Source organism: Ylistrum balloti, unplaced genomic scaffold (assembly GCF_031769215.1).
Source record: "Ylistrum balloti isolate Yb309-2 unplaced genomic scaffold, AGI_CSIRO_Ybal_v1 Utg369944, whole genome shotgun sequence".
NCBI lineage: Eukaryota > Metazoa > Mollusca > Bivalvia > Pectinida > Pectinidae > Ylistrum > Ylistrum balloti.
The window spans coordinates 42,428-60,071 of NW_026782050.1; positions in this window are offsets into that span (position 1 = coordinate 42,428).

The window sequence follows — 17,644 nt, forward strand, 5'->3', positions numbered from 1 at the left end:
TGTATACACAGTAGGGTATCTGTTATATCTACAGGTGGGGAAGTCACGTGATGTTAGAGTGTATACACAGTAGGGTATCTGTTATATCTACAGGTGGGGAAGTCACGTGATGTTAGAGTGTATACACAGTAGGGTATCTGTTATATCTACAGGTGGGGAAGTCACGTGATGTTAGAGTGTATACACAGTAGGGTATCTGTTATATCTACAGGTGGGGAAGTCACATGATGTTAGAGTGTATACACAGTAGGATATCTGTTATATCTACAGGTGGGGAAGTCACATGATGTTAGAGTGTATACACAGTAGGGTATCTGTTATATCTACAGGTGGGGAAGTCACATGATGTTAGAGTGTATACACAGTAGGGTATCTGTTATATCTACAGGTGGGGAAGTCACGTGATGTTAGAGTGTATACACAGTAGGATATCTGTTATATCTACAGGTGGGGAAGTCACGTGATGTTAGAGTGTATACACAGTAGGGTATCTGTTATATATACAGGTGGGGAAGTCACGTGATGTTAGAGTGTATACACAGTAGGATATCTGTCATATCTACAGGTGGGGTAGTCACGTGATGTTAGAGTGTATACACAGTAGGGTATCTGTTATATCTACAGGTGGGGAAGTGACATTATGTTAGAGTGTATACACAGTAGGGTATCTGTTATATCTACAGGTGGGGAAGTCACGTGATGTTAGAGTGTATACACAGTAGGATATCTGTCATATCTACAGGTGGGGTAGTCACGTGATGTTAGAGTGTATACACAGTAGGGTATCTGTTATATCTACAGGTGGGGAAGTGACATTATGTTAGAGTGTATACACAGTAGGGTATCTGTTATATCTACAGGTGGAGAAGTCACGTGATGTTAGAGTGTATACACAGTAGGGTATCTGTTATATCTACAGGTGGGGAAGTCACATGATGTTAGAGTGTATACACAGTAGGGTATCTGTTATATCTACAGGTGGGAAAGTCACATGATGTTAGACCTGGAGTGTCGTTGATTTTTATCATTATGGCAAATCTAGGCATGATTCTGAAGGGAAGATGTCATACGTGTTCCCGATCATAAGTGGAATTATTTGGTTGATTATCATATTCAAATGTCTACTTGTAGATCACTTTGGATGGTATAAAAACATTTAATGGAAAATAACTGAATTTTCAAACAGATATCATGTCAAAATGTGTTCTGATTGGATACTTCACAGCTATGACCTTATGTTGTAGTTCCTGTATCAGATTCTCAGTAAGTTCAGTGTGAGGAATACAGTTGTGCCTTCAGCAGTAGCAGAAATGATCAATTCTGTTATCGAGGAACTTAACCTGTAATGAACGAAATTGCCTAACAATCTTTCTGTAATCTGCATACTCATCTTTTTAAATTATATATTCATTGATTTTACATACCCACTTCGACGTGACAAGGTGCATGGCAGATGAACAGGATGTGTGATACAGGCGAGGTCTTTTGTGTCTGTTTTAGATCAAAATATTTGTCATTGAAATGATCTCGTTTACAGAAATTTGAAAAGATCAATCGAAGAATTGATATATGTAAATATAAGTTCTTCGATTTTTCCAATTCCTTTTTTTCAAATTAACATTTTCCTTAAAAGAAGTCTGGGTATGATGGTCAGGTCTGAAAATGAAATTATTTGTATGATAGACATTTCCACTGAGATACATGTAGTCCCCTGTGGTAGGAACTTGTTCTAGTTTTCGATTGTAAATGGTTAAGTGCATAGAGTTCGGAAAGAAAGTCGGACAATATAAAATCGTATATAGATAGTCAGACAAAATAGAATCGTGTACAGATAGTCGGACAATATAAAATTGTGGGAAAGAAAGTCGGACAATATAAAATTGTGGGAAAGAAAGTCGGACAAAATAAAATCGTGTACAGAAAGTCTGACAAAATAAAATCGTGTACAGATAGTCGGACAATATAAAACCGTGTATAGATAGTCGGACAAAATAAAATCGTGTACAGATAGTCGGATAAAATAAAATTGTGGAAAAGAAAGTCTGACAAAATAAAATCGTGTACAGAAAGTCTGACAAAATAAAATCGTGTATAGATAGTCGGACAAAATAAAATTGTGGAAAAGAAAGTCGGACAAAATAAAATCGTGTACAGAAAGTCTGACAAAATAAAATCGTGTACAGATAGTCGGACAAAATAAAATCGTGTACAGATAGTCGGACAAAATAAAATTGTGGAAAAGAAAGTCGGACAAAATAAAATTGTGGGAAAGAAAGTCGGATAAAATAAAATCGTGTATAGATAGTCGGACAAAAATAAAATCGTGTATAGATAGACAAAATAGAATCGTGTATAGATAGTCGGACAAAATAAAATCGTGTACAGATAGTCGGACAAAATAGAATCGTGTACAGATAGTCAGACAAAATAGAATCGTGTACAGATAGTCGGACATTATAAAATCGTGTATAGATAGTCGGACAAAATAAAATCGTGTATAGATAGTCGGACAAAATAGAATCGTGTATAGAAAGTCGGACAAAATAGAATCGTGTACAGATAGTCGGACAATATAAAATCGTGTATAGATAGTCGGACAAAATAGAATCGTGTATAGATAGTCGGACAAAATAGAATCGTGTATAGAAAGTCGGACAAAATAGAATCGTGTACAGATAGTCGGACAATATAAAATCGTGTATAGATAGTCGGACAAAATAGAATCCTGTATAGAGAGTCGGACAAAATAGAATCGTGTATAGATAGACAAAATAGAATCGTGTATAGATAGTCGGACAAAATAAAATCGTGTATAGATAGTCGGACAAAATAGAATCGTGTATAGATAGTCAGACAAAATAAAATCGTGTATAGATAGTCGGACAAAATAGAATCGTGTATAGAGATAGTCTGACAAAATAGAATCGTGTACAGATAGTCGGACATTATAAAATCGTGTACAGATAGTCGGACAAAATAAAATCGTGTATAGATAGTCGGACAAAATAGAATCGTGTATAGAAAGTCGGACAAAATAGAATCGTGTATAGATAGTCGGACAAAATAAAATCGTGTATAGATAGTCGGACAATATAAAATCGTGTACAGATAGTCGGACAAAATAAAATCGTGTATAGATAGTCGGACAAAATAGAATCGTGTATAGAAAGTCGGACAAAATAGAATCGTGTACAGATAGTCGGACAATATAAAATCGTGTATAGATAGACAAAATAGAATCGTGTATAGATAGTCAGACAAAATAGAATCGTGTATAGAGAGTCGGACAAAATAAAATCGTGTATAGATAGTCGGACAAAATAAAATCGTGTATAGAGAGTCGGACAAAATAAAATCGTGTATAGATAGACAAAATAGAATCGTGTATAGATAGACAAAATAGAATCGTGTATAGATAGTCGGACAAAATAAAATCGTGTATAGATAGTCGGACAAAATGAAATCGCGTATAGATAGTCGGACAAAATAGAATCCTGTATAGAGAGTCGGACAAAATAAAATCGCGTATAGATAGTCGGACAAAATAGAATCCTGTATAGAGAGTCGGACAAAATAAAATCGTGTATAGAGAGTCGGACAAAATAAAATCGTGTATAGATAGACAAAATAGAATCGTGTATAGATAGACAAAATAGAATCGTGTATAGATAGACAAAATAAAATCGTGTATAGATAGTCGGACAAAATAAAATCGTGTACAGATAGTCGGACAAAATAAAATCGTGTATAGATAGTCGGACAAAATGAAATCGCGTATAGATAGTCGGACAAAATAGAATCCTGTATAGAGAGTCGGACAAAATAAAATCGTGTATAGATAGTCGGACAAAATAGAATCGTGTATAGATAGTCAGACAAAATAAAATCGTGTATAGATAGTCGGACAAAATAGAATCGTGTATAGATAGTCGGACAAATAAAATCGTGTATAGATAGTCGGACAAAATAAAATCGTGTATAGATAGACAAAATAGAATCGTGTATAGATAGTCGGACAAAATAAAATCGTGTATAGAGAGTCGGACAAAATAAAATCGTGTATAGATAGACAAAATAGAATCGTGTATAGATAGTCGGACAAAATAAAATCGTGTACAGATAGTCGGACAAAATAAAATCGTGCATAGAGAATCGGACAAAATAAAATCGTGTATAGAGAATCGGACAAAATAAAATCGTGTATAGATAGTCGGACAAAATAAAATTTAGGAAAATAAAAAAAAGAATGTTTGATAGATTGTCAGACTAGACTAAGTCGTTGATAGAGGAAAATAAAAAGTCAGAACCCTTCGCACTAAGAATTGATGTGTTAGAAACTGTTATGTTAAAAACCGTTACTCAAATCATTTAGTTTAAACGTAGACCTATTTTGGAATACTCTGACGTAGTTTGGGAGAATTTAACAAATTATTTATGTCAGATGTAGAAAAGATCCAAATAGAAGCTGCAAGAATAGTTACAGGTGCTACAAAATTGTCAAGTGTTAATTTATTGCAGAAAAGTTGGGGAAAACTTTCTAAAAGACGGAAGAATCATACAATTTTACAGTTTCATAAAATGTATCATGAAAAAACTCCATTTGACCTGTCCAATCTAATTCCAAGTAAGGTATCAGATATCCATAGACATGATACCAGAAATTCAAATAACTTCCTTTTAATCAATATCATGACTCAGTTTTATAAAACATCATTTTAAAATTATTTAGTACATTTATAGAATTCGCTACCAATCGATATTCGCGAAAATCCGTCTGTCGGGATAATTAAAGGCTTTTTAATAAGAGGCAATGCAATGATCCCTAATTATTTTAACACTGGAAGTAGAAACCTTCAAATTTTACATACAAGATTGAGGCTCAAATGTAGTAATCTTTAACAACATTTTCATTATGTTCATGCGGGTTAGTAGAAAGTACCCACCATTTCTTATTGTCTTGTGCTGATTATAACAATTCGACAAAGTACTTTATTTCAGCTAGATATTACTTTAACCGAAAAAAACTCTTCTACGGGGAAACGACACTTACTAAAAACAGAAAAAATGAACAAATATTCTTGACAGTATAATATTATATCAAGCTTAGTAAACGATTTAGTTAATAATCTTGTACCTATTGTTCTATTTATAAAACTGTACATCATGTATTGTTACATAGATTAGAAAGTAGCTCTAAAAGGTAACCATTTTTACAGACCGATAAGTTAAGGCGTCACTACTTTTGTTAGAAATTGCATTTTGTTATTCTATTCACCACATGTGCGTTTGTTTATAGATGTTGCTGTTATGTGTAAGTATTACTTTTTCATTCAGTGTCGATGTTGGGTGTTCCAGTCCCGAAGATTTATATTTGCCTTTGTATATACACGGTAAAGGAATTAATGTAAGCTCTAAGCTTGTATCTGTCAAATTGCTGGTCGTTGAATACAATATTGTTTAAACTAAACGCAGCTTTAAAATAGAGAAGGAATCCATTTGAGTATCTGACTTTAATCAACTCTCCCTTTCTCAGACCTGAGAAAATTCTGTTAAAAACACCTGTATTTTTTACAGGTATGCACCACTGCTAGTATAATGAACAAAACTATGAACTCTATATTGATACAAAGGAGAAGAAAGGACTTGTATGTAGTCTAGAGAAATGTATTATTTACATTCGAACTGAATACGGAAACCTAGTTCAGAGTAAATACGTTATGATGTTTACTAGGCCAATTGTTTTCTTTCCTTCGCTGTCGATCTCTATTATTTAGACATAAAATGCGGTGATATCTACACAGACTTATCGATAATCAATTTGTTATTTAACAACTGGGCGACAGTATTTACAAACTATCTCCTACTTTTATTTGTTATTAATATTAAACGCTTTGGCTGTTTGAGGATAAAAACTCAGTTGAGTTCGGATATATTAAGACATTGCTTACTACAGTGTATTGTCTCTGGTGTAATGAATCAATCGATTAAAAATACATATAGATTTATTTTTTATACAGAATGTTGTTAATTAACTACTATACATGACCGTAAATAAGAAATGTCATTGTTTCTAGGACGGATCAATACTTGTTCTCTTACGAAACGACTTTATTTAGTCCGTTCATTCCTATCCATTCACACCTATATGCTCAGAAATGATTTCAATATAGATTTTTTTTACTTCAATAACTAAACCATTTTTCCATGTCGTCTGAAATTTTCACGTTTTGTTTGATTTCATCCCTTCTTGTTGCAAAATGTGAACTTTTGAAAATTTTTGAAAATCGTTCGAGAATTTCTTAAAAAAAAGAGTAAATAATAACTTGTAAGCAGAATTTTAATTCAAACTCAAAATCGAGGAAAGGACAAATGAAAGATATGAACAAAGAGATATTTGCGTCAAAAAATACAAGGAGAACTAGACCAGGTTTTGCGGACGGTAAGCGTCTTCTGCTTCAAACAAATGTACACACGAACGATTCACGTGTAAAACCGCGTCAAATATAAAAAAAGGAACAACTCACTTGTAAAACCCCTTCAAATGTACACAGGAACGATTCACGTGTAAAACCCCTTCATATATACACCGAAACAGCTCACGTGTAAACCCCTTCAAATATACACAGGAACGATTAACGTGTAAATCCCTTCAAATGTACACACAAACGATTCACTTGTAAAACCCCTTCAAATATACATCGGAACGATTCACGTGTAAATCCCTTCAAATGTACATCGGAACGATTCACGTGTAAATCCCTTCAAATGTACACAGGAACGATTCACGTGTAAAACCCCTTCAAATATACACCGGAACAGCTCACGTGTAAAACCTCTTCAAATGTACACAGGAACGATTCACGTGTAAAACCCCTTCAAATATACATCGGAACGATTCACGGGTAAAACCGCTTCAAATGTACATCGGAACGATTCACGTGTAAAACCCCTTCAAATATACACAGGAACGATTCACGGGTAAAACCGCTTCAAATGTACATCGGAACGATTCACGTGTAAAACCCCTTCAAATATACACCGGAACAGCTCACGTGTAAAACCCTTTCAAATGTACATCGGAACAGCTCACGTGTAAAACCCTTTCAAATATACACAGGGACGATACACGTGTAAAACCCCTTCAAATATACATCGGAACAGTTCACGTGTAAAACCCTTTCAAATGTACACAGGAACTTTTCACGGGTAAAACCCCTTCATATATACATCGGAACAGTTCACGTGTAAATTCCCTTCAAATGTACACACGAACGATTCACGTGTAAAACCCCTTCAAATATACATCGGGACTGCTCACGTGTAAAACCCCTTCAATTATACATCGGAACGATTCACGTGTAAAACCTCTTCAAATGAACACAGGAACGATTCGTGTAAAACCCCTTCATATATACACCGAAACAGCTCACGTGTAAAACCCTTTCAAATGTACACACGAACGATTCACGTGTAAAACCCCTTCAAATGTACACAGGAACGATTCACGTGTAAAACCCCTTCAAATGTACACACGAACGATTCACGTGTAAAACCCCTTCAAATGTACACACGAACGATTCACGTGTAAAACCCCTTCAAATGTACACACGAACGATTCACGTGTAAAACCCCTTCAAATGTACACACGAACGATTCACGTGTAAAACCCCTTCAAATGTACACACGAACGATTCACGTGTAAAACCCTTTCAAATGTACACAGGAACGATTCACGGGTAAAACCCCTTCAAATATACATCGGGACTGCTCACGTGTAAAACCCCTTCAATTATACATCGGAACGATTCACGTGTAAAACCTCTTCAAATGTACACAGGAACGATTCGTGTAAAACCCCTTCATATATACACCGAAACAGCTCACGTGTAAAACCCTTTCAAATGTACACAGGAACGATTCACGTGTAAAACCCTTTCAAATGTACACAGGAACGATTCACGTGTAAAACCCCTTCAAATGTACACAGGAACGATTCACGTGTAAAACCCTTTCAAATGTACACAGGAACGATTCACGTGTAAAACCCTTTCAAATGTACACACGAACGATTCACGTGTAAAACCCTTTCAAATGTACACAGGAACGATACACGTGTAAAACCCCTTCAAATGTACACAGGAACGATTCACGTGTAAAACCCCTTCAAATGTACACACGAACGATACACGTGTAAAACCCCTTCAAATGTACACACGAACGATTCACGTGTAAATCCCTTCAAATGTACACAGGAACGATACACGTGTAAAACCCCTTCAAATGTACACACGAACGATTCACGGGTAAAACCCCTTCAAATATACACAGGAACAATTCACGGGTAAAACCCCTTCAAATGTACATCGGAACGATTCACGTGTAAAACCCCTTCAAATATACACCGGAACAGCTCACGTGTAAATTCCCTTCAAATGTACACAGGAACGATTCACGTGTAAAACCCCTTCAAATATACATCGGAACAGCTCACGTGTAAAACCCCTTCAAATATACATCGGAACGATTCACGTGTAAAACCCCTTCAAATATACACAGGGACGATACACGTGTAAAACCCCTTCAAATGTACATCGGAACGATTCACGTGTAAAACCCCTTCAAATATACATCGGAACGATTCACGGGTAAAACCCCTTCAAATGTACACAGGAACGACACATAGAAAATATTGCCGATCCAACTGATTAGGTACAATAATATTCAATGAAATTTTTGAATGGTTTCTAATAGAGAGTACAACATACAAATAATGTACGTACATGATATGTACAGTTTGTTTATAGCAGTAAGGTGCAGGCCACAGTTTCATGAAACTTGAAACTGTCTATAGGAAAACATCACATACATTTAGCAAACTTCCTTTTTCTAATTTGTTTTTATCTTACGTAATGTTGTTGTAAGTGAGTTAAGGTTTTAAGTTAAGGAAGATTCGTGAAACCAGGGCCTGTTTGCTAACTTTACACATGTTTCTCTCAGCTTTCTTACATTAGTACAATTCATTAAAGAAACAAATTCAAAATATTCATTCTTTAACATTACTATTCACTATCTAGATTTTTCCTTTGAACATTGTTTTCTGGGTATTCTAAATTCTAATAAATTTTGTCGCCATATCTTTTCTTTTCTACGTGACGTACCTATCCTGTCTATATTTTTCCGTCTTCATTTCATTTGTAAAGACAACACTTAATTGTCGAGAGAACCCAAGTTCTACTAAAACCAGGTATGTCGGTCATTTTTCTGTACTTTGGTAATGCTGGTGTTTGTTTGAGACCTCCGTATTGGTATAAGGAACTTCAAGTCGAGTGAGAAGTGTTCTCTTTAAACAGTTATTAAAATCATTAGACAGCGTTTGTTACTGGTTCGCCAGGTATTGAGTTTTACAGTGTTAGTTTGTTTGTGTATTAAAAGTCGGTCAATACCTTAATGAATTTTGAGGGGATACATAATACTATGTACATTGTTTAAGACCAGTGTATATACTGTAGACGAGTGTTACAACATGATCGGTAGTGATGAACTCCTTCACTAACGGGTATACAGGCATCTTTATCTGTCTCTTATTGGGTGAGTAGTCAACAGATAATGTACACAACTACTGGTCTTAAATTCTTTCTTTCATTACTTTGATCACAAATTTTAGAAATAATACTTTACCTGACATACCTGTAGGGACTGTCGTTATCTTTTAAGGCTAACCTGACATACCTGTAGGGACTGTCGTTATCTTTTAAGGCTAACCTGACATACCTGTAGGGACTGTCGTTATATTATAAGGCTAACCTGACATACCTGTAGGGACTGTCGTTATCTTTTAAGGCTAACCTGACATACCTGTAGGGACTGTCGTTATCTTTTAAGGCTAACCTGACATACCTGTAGGGACTGTCGTTATCTTTTAAGGCTAACCTGACATACCTGTAGGGACTGTCGTTATCTTATAGGACTAACCTGACATACCTGTAGGGAATGTCGTTATCTTATAGGACTAACCTGACATACCTGTAGGGACTGTCGTTATCTTTTAAGGCTAACCTGACATACCTGTAGGGACTGTCGTTATCTTTTAAGGCTAACCTGACATACCTGTAGGGACTGTCGTTATCTTATAGGGCTAACCTGACATACCTGTAGGGACTGTCGTTATCTTTTAAGGCTAACCTGACATACCTGTAGGGACTGTCGTTATCTTTTAAGGCTAACCTGACATACCTGTAGGGACTGTCGTTATCTTTTAAGGCTAACCTGACATACCTGTAGGGACTGTCGTTATCTTTTAAGGCTAACCTGACATACCTGTAGGGACTGTCGTTATCTTATAGGACTAACCTGACATACCTGTAGGGAATGTCGTTATCTTATAGGACAAACCTGACATACCTGTAGGGACTGTCGTTATCTTTTAAGGCTAACCTGACATACCTGTAGGGACTGTCGTTATCTTATAGGACTAACCTGACATACCTGTAGGGACTGTCGTTATCTTTAGGCTAACCTTACCTGTAAGGCTAACCTGACATACCTGTAGGGACTGTCGTTATCTTTTAAGGCTAACCTGACATACCTGTAGGGACTGTCGTTATCTTTTAAGGCTAACCTGACATACTTGTAGGGACTGTCGTTATCTTATAGGGCTAACCTGACATACCTGTAGGGACTGTCGTTATCTTATAGGACTAACCTGACATACCTGTAGGGACTGTCGTTATCTTATACTAACCTGACATACCTGTAGGGACTGTCGTTATCTTTTAAGGCTAACCTGACATACCTGTAGGGAATGTCGTTATCTTTTAAGGCTAACCTGACATACCTGTAGGGACTGTCGTTATCTTTTAAGGCTAACCTGACATACCTGTAGGGACTGTCGTTATCTTATACTAACCTGACATACCTGTAGGGACTGTCGTTATCTTATATGACTAACCTGACATACCTGTAGGGACTGTCGTTATCTTATAAGGCTAACCTGACATACCTGTAGGGACTGTCGTTATCTTTTAAGGCTAACCTGACATACCTGTAGGGACTGACGTTATCTTTTAAGGCTAACCTGACATACCTGTAGGGACTGTCGTTATCTTTTAAGGCTAACCTGACATACCTGTAGGGACTGTCGTTATCTTATAGGGCTAAACTGACATACCTGTAGGGACTGTCGTTATCTTTTAAGGCTAACCTGACATACCTGTAGGGACTGTCGTTATCTTTTAAGGCTAACCTGACATACCTGTAGGGACTGTCGTTATCTTTTAAGGCTAACCTGACATACCTGTAGGGACTGTCGTTATCTTATAGGACTAACCTGACATACCTGTAGGGACTGTCGTTATCTTATAGGACTAACCTGACATACCTGTAGGGACTGTCGTTATCTTATAGGACTAACCTGACATACCTGTAGGGAATGTCGTTATCTTTTAAGGCTAACCTGACATACCTGTAGGGACTGTCGTTATCTTTTAAGGCTAACCTGACATACCTGTAGGGACTGTCGTTATCTTTTAAGGCTAACCTGACATACCTGTAGGGACTGTCGTTATCTTTTAAGGCTAACCTGACATACCTGTAGGGACTGTCGTTATCTTTTAAGGCTAACCTGACATACCTGTAGGGACTGTCGTTATCTTTTAAGGCTAACCTGACATACCTGTAGGGACTGTCGTTATCTTTTAAGGCTAACCTGACATACTTGTAGGGACTGTCGTTATCTTATAGGACTAACCTGACATACCTGTAGGGACTGTCGTTATCTTCTAGGAATAACCTGACATACCTGTAGGGACTGTCGTTATCTTATAGGACTAACCTGACATACCTGTAGGGACTGTCGTTATCTTTTAAGGCTAACCTGACATACCTGTAGGGAATGTCGTTATCTTTTAAGGCTAACCTGACATACCTGTAGGGAGTCGTTATCTTATAGGACTAACCTGACATACCTGTAGGGACTGTCGTTATCTTTTAAGGCTAACCTGACATACCTGTAGGGACTGTCGTTATCTTTTAAGGCTAACCTGACATACCTGTAGGGACTGTCGTTATCTTTTAAGGCTAACCTGACATACCTGTAGGGACTGTCGTTATCTTATAGGGCTAACCTGACATACCTGTAGGGAATGTCGTTATCTTTTAAGGCTAACCTGACATACCTGTAGGGACTGTCGTTATCTTATAGGATTAACCTGACATACCTGTAGGGACTGTAGGGACTGTCGTTATCTTTTAAGGCTAACCTGACATACCTGTAGGGACTGTCGTTATCTTTTAAGGCTAACCTGACATACCTGTAGGGACTGTCGTTATCTTATAGGACTAACCTGACATACCTGTAGGGACTGTCGTTATCTTTTAAGGCTAACCTGACATACCTGTAGGGACTGTCGTTATCTTTTAAGGCTAACCTGACATACCTGTAGGGACTGTCGTTATCTTATAGGGCTAACCTGACATACCTGTAGGGACTGTCTTTTAAGGAAAACCTTACTGACATACCTGTAGGGACTGTCGTTATCTTTTAAGGCTAACCTGACATACCTGTAGGGACTGTCGTTATCTTATAGGGCTAACCTGACATACCTGTAGGGACTGTCGTTATCTTTTAAGGCTAACCTGACATACCTGTAGGGACTGTCGTCGTTATCTTATAGGACTAACCTGACATACCTGTAGGTTATCTTTTAAGGCTAACCTGTTATCTTTTAAGGCTAACCTGACATACCTGTAGGGAGGCTGTAGGGACTGTCGTTATCTTATAAGGCTAACCTGACATACCTGTAGGGACTGTCGTTATCTTTTAGGGCTAACCTGACATACCTGTAGGGACTGTCGTTATCTTTTAAGGCTAACCTGACATACCTGTAGGGACTGTCGTTATCTTTTAAGGCTAACCTGACATACCTGTAGGGACTGTCGTTATCTTATAAGGCTAACCTGACATACCTGTAGGGACTGTCGTTATCGTTATCTTAGGCTAACCTGACATACCTGTAGGGAGGGCTAACCTGACATACCTGTAGGGACTGTCGTTATCTTTTAAGGCTAACCTGACATACCTGTAGGGACTGTCGTTATCTTTTATAGGCTAACCTGACATACCTGTGTACTGGACTAAGGCTAACCGACATACCTTATCTTTTAAGGCTAACCTGACATACCTGTAGGGACTGTCGTTATCTTTTAAGGCTAACCTGACATACCTGTAGGGACTGTCGTTATCTTTTAAGGCTAACCTGACATACCTGTAGGGACTGTCGTTATCTTATAGGGCTAACCTGACATACCTGTAGGGACTGTCGTTATCTTATAGGACTTACCTGACATACCTGTAGGGACTGTCGTTATCTTTTAAAGCTAACCTGACATACCTGTAGGGACTGTCGTTATCTTATAGGGCTAACCTGACATACCTGTAGGGACTGTCGTTATCTTTTAAGGCTAACCTGACATACCTGTAGGGACTGTCGTTATCTTATAGGACTAACCTGACATACCTGTAGGGACTGTCGTTATCTTATAGGACTAACCTGACATACCTGTAGGGACTGTCGTTATCTTATAGGGCTAACCTGACATACCTGTAGGGACTGTCGTTATCTTTTAAGGCTAACCTGACATACCTGTAGGGACTGTCGTTATCTTATAGGGCTAACCTGACATACCTGTAGGGACTGTCGTTATCTTATAGGGCTAACCTGACATACCTGTAGGGACTGTCGTTATCTTTTAAGGCTAACCTGACATACCTGTAGGGACTGTCGTTATCTACCTGTACTGTCGTTATCTTTTAAGGCTAACCTGACATACCTTTAGGGACTGTCGTCATCTTTTACGCTAACCTGACATACCTGTAGGGACTGTCGTTATCTTATAGGACTAACCTGACATACCTGTAGGGACTGTCGTTATCTTTTAAGGCTAACCTGACATACCTGTAGGGACTGTCGTTATCTTATAGGGCTAACCTGACATACCTGTAGGGACTGTCGTTATCTTTTAAGGCTAACCTGACATACCTGTAGGGACTGTCGTTATCTTTTAAGGCTAACCTGACATACCTGTAGGGACTGTCGTTATCTTTTAAGGCTAACCTGACATACCTGTAGGGACTGTCGTTATCTTTTAAGGCTAACCTGACATACCTGTAGGGACTGTCGTTATCTTATAGGGCTAACCTGACATACCTGTAGGGACTGTCGTTATCTTTTTATCTTTTAGGGCTAACCTGACATACCTGTAGGGACTGTCGTTATCTTTTAAGGCTAACCTGACATACCTGTAGGGACTGTCGTTATCTTTTAAGGCTAACCTGACATACCTGTAGGGACTGTCGTTATCTTTTAAGGCTAACCTGACATACCTGTAGGGACTGTCGTTATCTTTTAAGGCTAACCTGACATACTTGAAGGGACTGTCGTTATCTCCTAGGACTAACCTGACATACCTGTAGGGACTGTCGTTATCTTATAGGACTAACCTGACATACCTGTAGGGACTGTCGTTATCTTTTAAGGCTAACCTGACATACCTGTAGGGACTGTCGTTATCTTTTAAGGCTAACCTGACATACCTGTAGGGACTGTCGTTATCTTTTAAGGCTAACCTGACATACCTGTAGGGACTGTCGTTATCTTTTAAGGCTAACCTGACATACCTGTAGGGACTGTCGTTATCTTATAGGGCTAACCTGACATACCTGTAGGGACTGTCGTTATCTTTTAAGGCTAACCTGACATACCTGTAGGGACTGTCGTTATTTTTTATGGCTAACCTGACATACTTGTATGGACTGCCGTTATCTTTTAAGGCTAACCTGACATACCGTTAGTAAATATCAGAAATGAAACGAATTATTAAAAACGAAAATGATCACACCTAAACGTACTTAGTTAGGACTCAATTTTTGGTTTTTAACTTTTGATAACTGCTACGGCCTGAGTTCATCAGAGGTCGATGTAAAAGTAAGGTACTAGGCTTAATTATAGGGATTCTAGCGCTAATCACACTACAATACAGTCACAAAACGTCATGGTCACTATACCATACAGTAACAAAACGTCATGATCACTACACCATACAGTCACAAAACGTCATGATCACTACACCATACAGTAACAAAACGTCATGGTCACTACACCATACAGTCACAAAACGTCATGATCACTACACCATACAGTAACAAAACGTCATGGTCACTACACCATACAGGCACAAAACGTCATGGTCACTACACCATACAGGCACAAAACGTCATGGTCACTATACCATACAGTAACAAAACGTCATGGTCACTACACCATACAGTCACAAAACGTCATGGTCACTACACCATACAGTCACAAAACGTCATGGTCACTACACCATACAGTCACAAAACGTCATGATCACTACACCATACAGTAACAAAACGTCATGGTCACTACACCATACAGGCACAAAACGTCATGGTCACTACACCATACAGGCACAAAACGTCATGGTCACTACACCATACAGTAACAAAACGTCATGGTCACTACACCATACAGTAACGAAACGTCATTGTCACAGTACCATATAATGACGGGACGTCGTAATGTAATGAAAATTGGTTTGTTCTAATCCCCATCCTTGACGAAAAATTTCGTTATGTATGTTTTGTTGAATGTGTTCGGAAATAATTAAAAAATTTCAAGATTGTTTTGTATGTCAATTTCCTGACATCACCCTTTATTTCAGTAAACGGCAAACTTTGTTTCACAATGGGTCTGTGTTGTTGTCGATCAGTATGATTTGTCCTTATGGACGTTTTGGCCCTCTCTATTATCTCATTCCCATCCATAAGGTATAATATGTGTCGATGTAGGACAATTTTTACACTTCTAGTGTCAATTGTCCCCACAAGTAGATAATTTGACAAATGAACATACAATATAATATGCGTATTTCGGCGAAAGGTGGTGCCTCCGCTTGGACCCAGTATGGAGACCAGTTATTGTTGACTAATCAGACTGCCGGTAACCATAGTGATGCAGAAAGCCAATGTGGGGCCCTGGGAGGATTGGTGGTCAGTCCTGTTTGGGCCAGTATACACGCAGCCGTTATAGACGCGGCCATTACACTGTACCCTGGTGAGCAAACCTTGTAACTAGCGATCGAAAGTAATTGAAATTAGTAATGAACTGATATCGAACTATATTTGAAGAACAATACGACTTTTTGAAAATGCTGATAGAACGATAAGATTAATGTATTGAATAAACAAACAAGAGAACAGTAGTGATTAATTAAATAAACAAAATTCTGTTTGTCAAGATCAAGTCTTCTGGACTGGTTTCAAGCGGAAGACAAACGAGACGTGGACAAGCGCGTTCTACCATGCATCCATGAACATGTTACCATGGGGATATGGGGTTTCTTCTGCTGACCCAGGGGACTGTCTGGCAATGGAGGTCCTACCCACGGGAATCACTTTTCATCCGGATGATTGTACCACCAGCCTTGGTGTCATTTGTCACCTCATCGCCGGTAAGGTCTTCCTTCCTTACATGCCTTTAGCACGATCCTCTTGTCAAAATATCGTTTTTGGTGTCCTATCAGTCGCGTGATTATCTGATAGTGTCCTAACTGTTACATAATCGCTACATAACGTCATGTCTGTCACGTGACCATGTTTAGTCACTTTGTCAATTCACAGTACTCGGTACGTACCAAGATCAGTCCTTGGTATCATGTCTGTCACGTGACCATGTTTAGTCGCTTTGGTGTTCCCTACCTGTCACGTGGTCAGTATATGTGATTTATCACTTTCTGTTTCAACGACACATGTCCGCCGTTTAAATGACTACACAATTCTGCTGTTATGTTTTGTTTTCTAGGAAACCATTTTGAAACAAATCAGACGGAGTACTTTTTTCCCTACCACGCCAACCTCACTGGGAAGTCTGTGGTGAATGAAGACGAGTGTAGAGGGAATTGTCTGACGGACATGGGTTGTATAGGGTATAACTATACTTCAGTGACGAGTCAATGTACAACTTTTACATCTCTCCCGACATTCGACATCACCGACTTCACCCTGTACAGCGGGGGTATTAATGATACCTTATGCTGTACGCCTGATGGAATCGTCGTGTTGGAATGCTGCATGTTTAATGGTACTGCCCGGGACCCGGACTGTGACACACCCTATGTAGCATCAATGGACAATGTAACCCAGTGTTTGTCGTTATCCACGGACGTTATAATACCCCATTGGAGTTTTGTTGTTACCGAGAGAAAAGGTACATCAGTAGACAGATTGTGCACCAGCTCTACCAGCCTTTTCTAAACACATGTATTTGTAGGTTTTTTGAGAGTGAGGTGGAAGAATACATAGTTGGCTTGAAAACAAAATGACATGTTCAATATATTGATAATTACGGCGGGTTCGTTTTAAACACTTGATAACTCGTGTTTATCTTACAAGGTTTCTTACAAATACGTTGTCAACAACACTCACAACTCTTTTCTGTCATTCTTTGCTTTTTCTTGATTTTGACTTCGTTGTTTTTGTACGTACGTCCGTCTGACATTTCTGATGCTTGAATAGTTAACATTTTCTTTTATAGTTGTCAGTTAAGGTGTCAGTTAAATGGACAATTCA